Source organism: Lactuca virosa, chromosome 7 (assembly GCF_052849685.1).
Source record: "Lactuca virosa cultivar CGN04683 chromosome 7, Lactuca_virosa_CGN04683_v6, whole genome shotgun sequence".
NCBI classification, from domain to species: domain Eukaryota; kingdom Viridiplantae; phylum Streptophyta; class Magnoliopsida; order Asterales; family Asteraceae; genus Lactuca; species Lactuca virosa.
This window is the reverse complement of record NC_136432.1, coordinates 97613157-97625746: the sequence shown is the minus strand read 5'-3', so window position 1 is coordinate 97625746 and position 12590 is coordinate 97613157. Positions and strand designations below refer to the sequence as shown.

At 32.7% G+C, this 12590-nt stretch overlaps 1 long non-coding RNA gene and 1 pseudogene across 1 annotated transcript; one reads left to right on the top strand and one right to left on the bottom strand.

Moving 5' to 3' along the window:
* Positions 1 to 7718: 7718 nt before the first annotated feature.
* Positions 7719 to 9440, top strand: LOC145124800 (berberine bridge enzyme-like 8 pseudogene; annotated as a pseudogene).
* Positions 9441 to 9935: 495 nt separating this feature from the next.
* LOC145124801 (uncharacterized) lies at positions 9936 to 11720 on the bottom strand. Its single transcript, XR_013715716.1, has 3 exons — positions 11310 to 11720; positions 10354 to 10481; positions 9936 to 10077 (listed from the first exon to the last, which is right to left on the bottom strand). It is a non-coding gene; the product is annotated as an uncharacterized LOC145124801 (long non-coding RNA).
* Between the last annotated feature and the right edge of the window lie 870 nt (positions 11721 to 12590).

Genomic DNA, 12590 nt, shown 5'->3' with positions numbered 1-12590 from the left:
CAATGATAAGGATTAATTCAAAAGATTGAAGATTCGATTTCACGCGGTATTGGGGAAGAATGAAGAAGAGGTGTGGTCTCCAGTGAAGATAATTAAAGTGATGACCATCATTTGGGACAGCTTGTTTGAAGGACTGCTACAAAACTTTCGTTATTTTGTTGTCAGAGCAAATAACGTTGTTTCTGAGTTCACAATAGCAGATTTTCCATTGATGAACTTGAATGATTTGGTCACGGTCATGAAGATTTTGAGAAATGTTGATTTGTCAAAGATACCAGATGCCAATAAGGATGATTTTATAATTGGGTTTGTTCACATCAAAGTTTTTATTAACAACTACTATGACTACTGTAGAATTGGAGCTCCGGATCATAAACTAACTGAAACAAAACAGAAAACCACGCATAAAATGAAGAAAAACGAAAACTGGAAACACGAGAAACACGGTGTGTTCAAAGATGACCATGACGCGTTCAATGCAAAAATAGAATAAGCAGATAAGAAAAATAAAGCTGAAAAATTGGCAACTTTATATGAGATAAATCTCACACAAAGGATCGATAATAATTAGCAAATAAATTTAACTATTTAGAACCGTTCACCGGCAACGGCGCCAAAAACTTGATACGTGTGAAATGTACTAGTTTTAGTCCTAACTAACTTAAACAAAAACCAACACACGATAAGCAGTGTACCTAATCGAAAAATAGTTTAGTGCAGGTAAGTAAGGTATCGAACACAGGGAACGGTAAAACAATTAAACTATTACTAATGTTAAATAATTAAAACAATTATTAAAACTGGGGTTTTCTCTAGTTTTGCAAGACTAGAAACTTAGACAATCAATTAAGCACTTAAGAAAGAAACAATTAACAACTAATTGAAGGACAAAAGACGACTTGATTCAAGAATATTAAAGAGACTTTCGTTTAGATTCGATTCACTTAATCTTATGGTTGATTTCGTGGAAAATGCAATGGATTAATGTATTATCAATTACTGATTTCTAATATGATTAGGTTCATGTTCACTATTACTAATCCTTTAGCAAACAAATCAATTCAAGCAGTGATCAGTTGATTAAATTAACAAGTTTCCTAGTATTAAGTTAGAACCATGCAAGACTTGTAATGGTAGTTAATTAAATTGGTTGGTTCAATCAATTCATACATGGTGGTCATCATATATAGCTCACACATTAACTTACTTATTTTCTAGTTAACCCTAGGTTATGTTCACAACACTAGGCTTACAATCTTGATGGTAACAAAATCATAAGAGGCAAGCAATCAAGAAGATGTTCATGCAATCTCAATAAACTCATTAATTAACAGAAAATAATTATCATTAACACATAAGGTTATTTTAACAAACTTAGCACGATAAAAAATCAATTAAACATAATCCAAATCCACAAAATCAAACCATAATCATAAGATCCTCTACTCTAAATGAAAGTAGGGTGTTTAGCCCATGACTTTAGCAGAAATAATCACAAAAACGAAATTCAATAATGAAAACATGATGTCAACAAGGGAATTAAGTAAAGTGAATGTGATTTTGCCTTAGATCTCTTCAAACAAAAGCTTCTAGTCGAATTCTGCAATCCACAGCTCCTTGGGGATGTCTTTGGCCTCCAAAAATCGCTAAAAACCTCCAGCATCCATTCGGGTTTCGAACAGAAACGATCCTTAAATAGATTCTGAAAAACGGTGCAACACGGCGTGTTCTAGGACCCAACACGCCGTGTTATTCATTAAAAACGTGTGTACGTCAAGACATTATTCCATCGAGATTCTTCATCTCAACATGTTGTGTTTAGAGATAACACGCCGTGTTCTTCTTCAGTTTCTTCTTTTTCTTCAAAATCCAAGATCCAAGCTTCCAATTGCCAATTCCGCTTCCTTTCCCTTCCGAACATGTCTTCGCTGCTGCAAATGAAATTTTAAACTAATTAAGTACCTTTTGTTCAATAAATGAAACAAATACAATATAAAATATTAAGATAATGCATGAATTATATGATTAAATATGCAAATATCATTTGTCCTATTTTCTTGGCATCAAAGTTCTACCTCACTCTGATGGTTTGTTTCTTTCTCAAACCAAATATATTCTAGATATTCTCACCAAAGCCAACACGAGTAGTTGCAACCCGGCCTCCACACCTTCAACTACCTATGCTCATCTTAACGACATTGATGGCATACCCATATCAAATCCCCCATACTACATATCTATAGTTGGTGGTTTACAATATTTATCATTAACACGCCCTAATGTTGTGTTTTCTGTTAACAAATTATCAAAATTCATGCATCGCCCAACTGACATTCATTGACATGCTCTAAAAAGGTTACAAATTTACCTTCAAGGTACCATTCACCATGGATTTCTCATACGTCAAAATTCCCCATTACATCTTCATGTATTCACAGATGCAAATTGGGTAGGTGACAAACAAACCTATCGAAGCACCACATGATATCTTGTCTATCTTGGTTCCAACCATGTTGCATGGAGCTCAACACGACAACCTACCTCAGCAAGATCATCAACAAATGAAGAATTTTGTGTTGTTTCCTCAACCATAACTGAAGTTCAATGGATTGTTTCACTGCTACATGAACTTGGCTATAAATCTAATGTTACCCCAACTATTTTCTGTGACAATTTAAGTGCCACCCATTATTCTGCAAATTCGGTATTCCACTCAAGAGTGAAGCATTTAGCCCTTGATTTCCTCTTTCTTCGTGAAAAGTTCAAGAACGGTCTAACCAAACCATTGTTAAAGCACAGCTACAATGTTCGGCTAAGCGTGCGTGAGCCTCAAGGTTGCGTCAGTTTGGTCGTTAAAGATGGATCGGTTGAGGTCCTCGGTTATAAAAAAAACATATAAGTTATATACAAGAATTTATTTTTTAATATAAAAACCATAAAACATGTGTTCTAGCTAGTACAAAATTTGCATCATTTGATCGTGCCTTCCTCCTTGATGTATTTGTGAATGCAATTATTGTCTTACAATGACCACCTACAAAAAATAAATAGACACGACTTTAATTGCTTTTAAAAACATTTCGCATAGAAACTGGTATTGCCACAAGATCAAGATACACCAACCAAGAGAACAACAAAAGCTCAATAAATAAAAGAATTTTTGGAATTGTTTTTATCTGTCGGAGTACAACATTCCGAACAAATTTCCATATGTTAACAAGAAGAATGGTAAATAAGATGCCAACAAAAAATTCTGATTATTACTTGAACACAAATGCATTAACATAAATCTTGGACAATCGTAGAACATTGATACAATAGGAAGTGTTGTTTAGTATGTAACAAGTACATAAAACATGTTTGTCATTAATTTATAAAGTTTGTAAGCGCCACATATCAGTACGATATATCATCAAAGATCGATACGTCAACATGCCACCTTTACGTATAACTGGATTGACCATTAGATAGGTCAATATTGCAAAAAAGTTTGAAAACTTAATGAATAAATTATATCAAAAAAAATAACGTATTGTAATAATTAACTTTTTTGAAAGTACAATTTTACCATCTGTATATGCACATTTTTCTGCCACATTATGGATTTATTATCTAAACTCAACTCACAAAGTACATCAATCGTTGGAAAAAAGTAAGGAACGTTTCTCCGATGATAATTTCGGTCAAACGTGATGAGCCTACACAATTTTGAAAATCAGTAGTCCAGTATCCAGATGGTAATTGCATATTTGCATCCAAAATATTTAAAAAAAAATTATTTTTAAATTTATCACATAATATTTAAATTTATTTATATTTAAAATATTGTTTGACCGACATTGTATACTTTGAATTTTGAAAGTCAAGATATAGATCGAAAACTTATTAGAAACTGTATATATATCAACAATGCATGATGGCATTGTCAATAAATCCCACCTTACAAAGTTATAATCCTATTGATAAACCTTAGAAATGTCAACTTTAATATTTGTATAATCTTAGACACTTTTAATACTCATTTAGATACTAGATACTTGCTATTCAACTTTTTTATTAAATTAACTAGTTGTGAGATCCGTTTACTATATAAGTTTATTAAAAAAAAATATAAAAACTAAATACGAAGGTCTAAACACTTAGAACGCTTAAATTTATAAGGAAAATAAAAAAAATATTAAATTACTGAAATTGAAATGTATATTTTTCTTTTAAATTTAAATAAATAAAAAATGATTAATAACTTCAAAACAACTATATTTTACAAATTTTTCCAGTTTAACCACTTATTTTTCAATAGTGCTAATCAAACTATCTATTTTTTGATAAAAATTCTATCACGACCACTATGATTTGTATTTGTGTTAAAGAAACATTAATTTTAATTTTGTGCAAAACACCACCCATAAATTGATTGTTAAACCAAACTTTTGGAAAAATATAGTGATTTTTTTTATTAAAAGTCAGTTCTAATAGTTAACAGTGGGCGGGGTAAAATGTTTTACCAAAACTTGGTGGTTTAGAACTTATTAAAAATTGATGTTGAATCGAACTTTTGAAAAAATATAGTGGTTTTATTTCATAATTAGCCCAATAAACAAAGAAAATAATTTGCTTCAATTTAAAAATTTTGAAAGTAGAAAGAAAGTTTCATTAATGAAATTGGTATCAATTTATTATTATATTTATTATAATTATTATATTTAAATACTATGTAAAATTTAATAAAATAAAATAAAAACATAAAATGACATTTGAAAAAAAAAATTATAATAACCACAAAATAACATGTGACAAAACAAGTAAGAATTTGACATGTAGCAAAAAAAATATTTTTATTTATTAGAATAGATCATTTAGAAAAATAAGTGTTCTATTAATGAAATAATAGCTACCATTTAGTTAGTTATATTTTTTTAACAATAAAGAACATAATTTAAATATAAATCGCTTCAAATTCATCGTTTCATGCACTTTAGGGTTATTAATATTCAAACGATTATCAGTCAAATGATTAACAACCGGGTGTTTAAATATAACAATTAAATGGAAATGAAAGTTTACCTTTGACGAGCCTCTAATCCTTTTTGTTTCTTTCTTGTAGAAGGATAAACATTTACATCCCAACCAAATCCATCCAACTTCATCATGTAGATCACATCCATTATAAACATTTCTATTTGCTTTAAACATTGTGATGATGGTCTTTTTTTCTCGCATCTATAATAAGAACATTAAGGCTATATAAAATGCCATTTTATATAAATGAAGACAGTAGCGGCGGAGGCAAAGCTCTAACGATGACGGCTAACAACAACTGCTCGTCGGAGAAAGAGATAGAAGAAGCGGCGGCCAGCGGCGGTTCCTTTGTATAAGAAGAGAGGAGCGGTGGCGACAACGGTCATCGAATCAGCGGCAAAGGAGTCCAGAGAAAAGCAACGAGAAAGAAAGAGCACTCGATGTGCGGCGGACGAGCTTATTCTGACTGACTCGGAAAATAGATCTGAAAAAGAGGCAAGTTGGGGAGAAGGCAGAAAGCTTAGAGTTAGGAGCCATCTGACGAGGAGACATAAGAAAACGAGGCAGTAGAAGAAGCCAAGGTAAGAGCTTTAGTTTGGTGTCGGTAACCGTTTTATTATTAGGATGAGAAAAAAAACAAAGGGAATATGAAGCATAATGAAGGCACCTCCGACGATTATGAGAGAATGTCGTCGGAGGTGGAGGGCGACGGTAGCGGGTTGTTGCCAGCAGTAGGGTTTTAACCTAGAGTTCTGATACCATATAAGATAATAGATTGATTGATATTCAAAAGACAATTACATATGAATATATAGATAATACCTAAACCCTAGGGTTTGGGCCTAAACCTAATCACTAACATATCTGATTCATTTTGATCTCAGATATATTGTTTCATATGAATCTTATATTTGTATATTTATTTATAAATTAATTTAATGTCATCCGGTTTAGTTCTTGATTGATTTTAGTTATGGGTTTCACCAACTTGCATTTGGTTCTGGTTTGATTCGGGAGCAAATCTATTTTTGTTCAGGAGTGATTAATCTGATTTCCATCTAGTTTTCATTTGTTCACTAGAGGTGAAGAAGTGTAGGTCACCAGAGCTTTGAAAGAAGAAGAATGAGAATGGATAAAGCGGCAGGGTTTGAGTCTGGTTTAATTTCAACTCGGATTTGATTATGGCTTTTTGGATGTAGATGTGTATGTAGGATTAGATGTTGCAGGTTCGTCATTTAACGTCAGGAAAATGGATTGTCGAAGGTTTCACCATAATGTGTTGAAGAACAAGGGTGGGTGTGGTTCAGGAGATGGCAACGATAGGATGGGTTGTGATCAACATAGACGTGACTGGTGGGGTTGAGGTAGGGGCTAGACATATATTTCTAAATAATATAAATAATCACAATAAAACAAATAAATTACAAAAATCAATTATATACTATAAAAGATGTCATTTTCCTATCACCACATTCATTTGAAACCCCAATTTTTTTTAATTTTTTTAAACTAATACATTAAATCTATTATTATTGTAATTTCAATATTAATTCTTTATTTTTAATATAAAATACTTAATTTGTTAATCCAAATGATGTTAAATTCAAAAAATAAATTTGATATACTTAATTTGAAGTTAAAACCCTCACTTTATCAATATTAATATAATACATTTAGTTTATTAATTTAAATATGATGTTAAATTCAAAACATAAATCAAAGTTCCAAATAAACATAGAAAAAAATATTCAAAACCTATTTTTTCTAAATAATTAAAAAGTTTAAATATAATACTTAAATCAAAATGTCAAATAAATAATAATAATAAATTGATCAAAAACTACCTTTTATGTATAAAAAAAGATATTCAAAACCTATTTTTTCTAAATAGTTAAAATGTTTAAACATAAAACCTAAATCAAAATGTCAAATTAACAAAAAAAATGATTAAAAACTACTTTTTATAATAATAATTTTTTTCTTCAAAATAGATAGTTTAAAACTAATTAAAAGTTTAAATAAAATATTAAATATAAAACATATATCAAAAAATAGTTTTAAAATTATTTAAAAATAATAATGTTTTAAATAAACTGTTAAATATAAAACCTAAATCAAAATTTCAAATTCACACACAATCTATAGATATATTTCATTGAAATCATATTATCATAATAAAATATGTCTATTTAAACAAAGTTTATTTTTATTTTCATGCACAACTCACAATAACAGTTATTAAGACGATGTAGCTTTAACATTTATATATTTTATTATTTATTTAAAAAACATAAAATGTTTTATAATAAATTAGTGTAAAATATTTACGTTTATTTAATGAATGATGTAGACCAAAATGGAAAAGAAAAACATTACAAAAATGGGTAATGATCCAAATAAACACGCACAAATTATAGATCATACTACAAAGACTATTCGTGTAAATTAATCTATTTAAAATTCCATACACGTTTTTTTAGGTAGCGGAGATAATCATTTAATAAAATTAAATTAAAATAAAGAAGTAATAAACACCAATTTTGATAAGTAGTCTCTTGTAAAGAATTTATGTATTGGAAATAATGAAGATCTAATTAAAATTCTACATAAAAATACTGCAGTTTTTGAATAATTAAAAATAAAAATATTATTCTCTTTATTTGAAATTTTATTATATATAGTCATGTGGTATGGTGTATAATTCCATGTTTATTACAACAATGTCTTTTTTTGCATTAATCTTTGTCTTCCTCTTTACCCAATCATTGGCAACCTCAAACAATGCCAATGAAAACTTTATCCGATGCCTAATCAATTCCACCGAGCTTACTTCTCCGATAGCTGGAGCAATCTACACTCCAGCCAACTCTACCTTTCCCGCCGTCTTGCAAGCTTACATTCGTAACCTCCGGTTCAATGAATCCACCACCCCAAAACCTGCAATAATCATCACCGCTTTAGACCTTTCTCATGTTCAGGCCTCCATAAAATGCGCTAAAAAGCACAAGTTATTGATGAAAACCAGAAGCGGTGGTCATGACTACGAGGGTCTATCGTACGTCGCCGACCAACCCTTCTTTATCCTCGACTTGTTCAACTTCCGGTCAATCAACGTCTCCATTGAAGAAGAAACTGCATGGGTTCAAGCAGGTGCAACCCTCGGCGAACTTTTCTATAGAATCAACGAAAAAAGCAGCACTCATGGCTTCCCCGCCGGAGTTTGCCCTACGGTTGGCGTAGGTGGTCATTTCAGTGGTGGAGGATACGGTAATATGATGAGAAAATACGGTCTTTCTGTTGATAATATCATCGACGCTGAGCTCGTTGACGTTAATGGAAAACTTCTGAATCGTGAATCAATGGGTGAAGATTTGTTTTGGGCTATCACCGGTGGTGGAGGAGTAAGCTTCGGAGTAGTTATTTCGTACAAAATAAACCTAGTTCGTGTTCCCGATAAAGTAACTGTCTTCCAAGTGAGGAGAATATCGGAACAAAATGTTACCGGAGTTGCCCACCGGTGGCTACAAGTCGCCAACAAATTAGACAACGATCTCTTCATCCGAATGGTTTTCGACGTCGTGAACAACACAAACGGCGAGAAAACAATACGTGCTTCATTCCCAAGTTTATATCTTGGAAACGCAACCAACCTAATAAATATAATGGATCAAAGCTTTCCCGAGCTAGGGTTACAAAGATCAGATTGTCAAGAAATGAACTGGACTCAGTCAATTCTATGGTACTACAGCTTCCCACCTGGTTCACCTGACACGACTCTACTTAGTCGAATCCCTCGAACGCTCACTCATCTCAAGAGAAAATCCGATTACGTAAAGAACCCTATTTCAAAACAAGGATTAAGGCTCATCTTCAGAAAGATGATAGAGTTACAACTTCCAGTTTTAACTTTTAATCCTTATGGTGGACGAATGGCTGAGATTTCTGAGTTTGCTAAACCATTCCCTCATCGAGCTGGGAACATCGCGAAGATCCAATACGCAGCGGATTGGAGTGCAGATGGTGTTGAACTAGCGAACCGTAACGTAAACCTAACTAGGGTTTTGCATGAATTCATGACTCCATTTGTGTCGAAGTTTCCTAGAGAAGCTTTTTTGAATTACAGGGATTTGGATATTGGTGTAACTGATAATGGGAAGAATAGTTATCTCCAAGGAATGGTTTATGGAGTCAAGTATTTCAAAGAGACAAATTTTAGAAGGTTGGTGAAGGTGAAAACGATGGTGGATCCTGATAACTTCTTCAGAAATGAGCAAAGTATCCCAACTTTGCCGTCTTGGAGGAAGTAATTGAGTCATTATGTGACTGATGATTGGCATGTAAAATATATATTGCTTGTAATTAGCTTCATAGAATCATAATGATTTGTATAATAATTCAGAATAAGAGATGAAGTTGTTTCACTACTAGAAAATCTGAAAATACCTACGGCAAAATCCGTAGGTATTCCGTAGGTATAGGGTGTTACCTACGGAATTGCGACGGAAAATGGGCCGTAGCATAAACGCTCGTGGGTAAATTTTACCGACGGAATTGTGACGGATTACCTACGGAATACCGACGACACTTTTCCGTAGGTAATTTACCAACGGAATACCTACGAAATGTTTTACCGACAGATTTCCTACGGAATAGCAACAGAACCTGGTTTGACCAACTTAACAACGGAATTCCGACGGAATATTTACCTACGGAATTTCTGTCAGTAATCCGTCACTAAATTAGAAAAAAAAATTTAAAAAAAAAATCAGTTTTTTCTGCCTAAAATGCAGAAAAAACCCAATAGAATAACCTTATAATAAAATTATTATTCAACCAATATAAGTCAAACAAATACAATATATTTCACAAAAATATCTTAAATACAAGTCAATATAATTGATACAAATACAATGCATTTCACTTCTCTTATCCTACTTTGTATAAAATATTCCTTGTACTTAATTTACATCAAAAATCATAAAAATGAATGACCACTTACATGAGCAAATCTACAAGCGGATATAAGTTTTAATAGTTCTTAAGCCCTTGGATGATGACCTGTAAAACAACCGCAGATTCAATACATCAGTCATTTATAAAATGAAGACATGGAAAAAATGGAAATTATAGAGAATAACAATATACTTCACGCCCGCTGTCAATTTGGGCAATGTACTTATATATTTGACAAGCAATTGCAATGTTTCAGTGATTTTTTAATAGAATCATGTCTATATTTCTTTTAATGATAGAAGTTACTAGTCAAGATGTAGTAACTTGACTAAAAAGCATGCCCAACAAACAAGAAACATAAAATGGTTCTTTCTTTCTAACCTTGTCTACCCTTCTTACTTTGGCCCTCTATCTTGCAACTATTGTCCCACTAATATTGCAAGTATTATCCACTGAAATAGTGAAATGGAGCCACAATCTTGAATCAAACTACCAATATAAAAGCTTACCTGAAAACAATGTGAAAATAAGTATTAATTACTAATGTGCATAATAGTGAAAAAATATCATCTTATTAGCAAATCATTTTGGGTAATGTTAACAGATAAAAAATATCATTCTAGTCCATCTAATCATCTATGCCTGATAAAGAAACATATTCATAATCAAAGACATTTACTTTATAAAAACTTGAATTAATTAAAAAGTTAACGGACCTGATAATTTGGTACTATCTAAACCTACAGCCGTTGTAACTCGTCCTCTTTCAAAGTCAGGGTTCCTCATTGTTACCACTACTAGAAAACTGGATAAATAGCTACAGCACAAGCTTTTGGAGAATGCTTAAAAAATGCTTGACAAAATGATTATCAACCAACCAATGATAAAAAGAATACTTAACAGGTTAATGTTAATGCCAAATATGCTCAAAGCCTCAAACATATTCAAAATATCCCTTGTAATGCTCAAATGAAATCAGGTATCAGCTGGAATGAAATGCTAAAACAGATTCATCCAAAGATGCTCAAACCAATTTGAATCAAATGATAAAACAAAATCAACTTAACCCTCTCTATAATCAGTAAATAAAACAAGCAGAAGTGGAACATTCTTTTGAAGATACAAGCCAAAACAGGTTAAAAATATCCCCTGTGAAGATTCATGTTAAGTTCTACTGTTTCTAGTTGAATCAAATGCTCAAACGAAATTATATTGAATGAAATGCTTAAACAGATTCAGCCAAAGATGCTCAAACCAATTTGAATCAAATGATAAAGCAAATCGGCTTAACCCTCTCTATAATCAGTAAATATAAAGAAGGAGAAGTGGAGACTAACCTTTGTAGACTACGAGATTGATGTCGACAGGTTCCAGAGTGCTTCGAGGAGTAGCCGACGTCGGAGGTGGAGCAGATGGCGCCGGAGGAGGAGCAACCATTGGGGTCAAAAAGCTTCACTGATACAAAGTCCAAGAAATCGAGAATGGAGAAGAAAACGAGCAGCAAATCGACCTGTTCTTCGGAGATGGAGGCAGCAAATTGACCGGAAAATGGAGGCAGCGGTGGAGGTTTTTAGCTTTGTTGGAGAATAAACCGAGTAGCAAATCGACCGCCGGAGCAATCGTTTGACGAGCAGTGGCCAGAGCGTCGGTTTGACGAGCGGTGGTCGCGTTTGAGGAGCGGACGGTCGGAAAAACGGAGGAGACGGCTGAGAAGGTTAAAGAAAGGAGGAGGAGACGGCTGAGAAGGGAATATCACGTTCTTGCCTTAGAGAGGGCCTTTTATTACACAGGACCAAAAAAAAAATGGGACTTAAAAAGGAGTGGTTAGGATTCGAACTCGGGTTTGCTACATATGTTATCAATCGCTTTACCACCCGGCCGGGCATGCCACATCCGAATATAATGGCCCCTTAATCATTCTTATACAATAACTAATTTTCCTTTAGTTTATCATTATTATTATTATTATTATTATTATTATTATTATTATTATTATTATTATTATTATTTATGATATTCTTAGGAAGATGTAACCGAAGGCGATCATATGTTCTTAATTGCCAAAGCAAAGCTATACAATTCGATCTCTCCAACACGATGCTGGGTACCCCTTTATCATGAGCCATTTTACCTTCTAATTCCCTTAAACAACTCATCGTCTTTACAAAATATTTGATAAAGATTAAAGAATATAATAGAGAGTATATATATGATGTCAGTAATGGATTATGGATTAATATGAGTGGTGGGAATTGGCTTAGATTCGAAGAAAAGGGCATTGATTCAAAAACGTATTGTTTCAAGTGATTATACAGTTAGAGGCTCCTCTGTCTTTGGGAGATGGCTTTTAACGACAAAACTAATTAAGTTTGGATAAGAGAGAGTGCATTAGAAGCCTGATCCACTTATGCGTATAGTGATAAGACTCAACAGATAAGCAGGATGTCTCAACACAGAGTATGCACATAAGACCCTCCGGTCACACATAAGTTACCACTCAAGGTAAGTATAGTGAGAAGACTCACCTCGTGACTAGTAGGAAATAGATACACACTTGGTAATCCGAACTAGCCTTCACCTAACACATTAAACGAGCATCTCAATTAATAACACTCTTT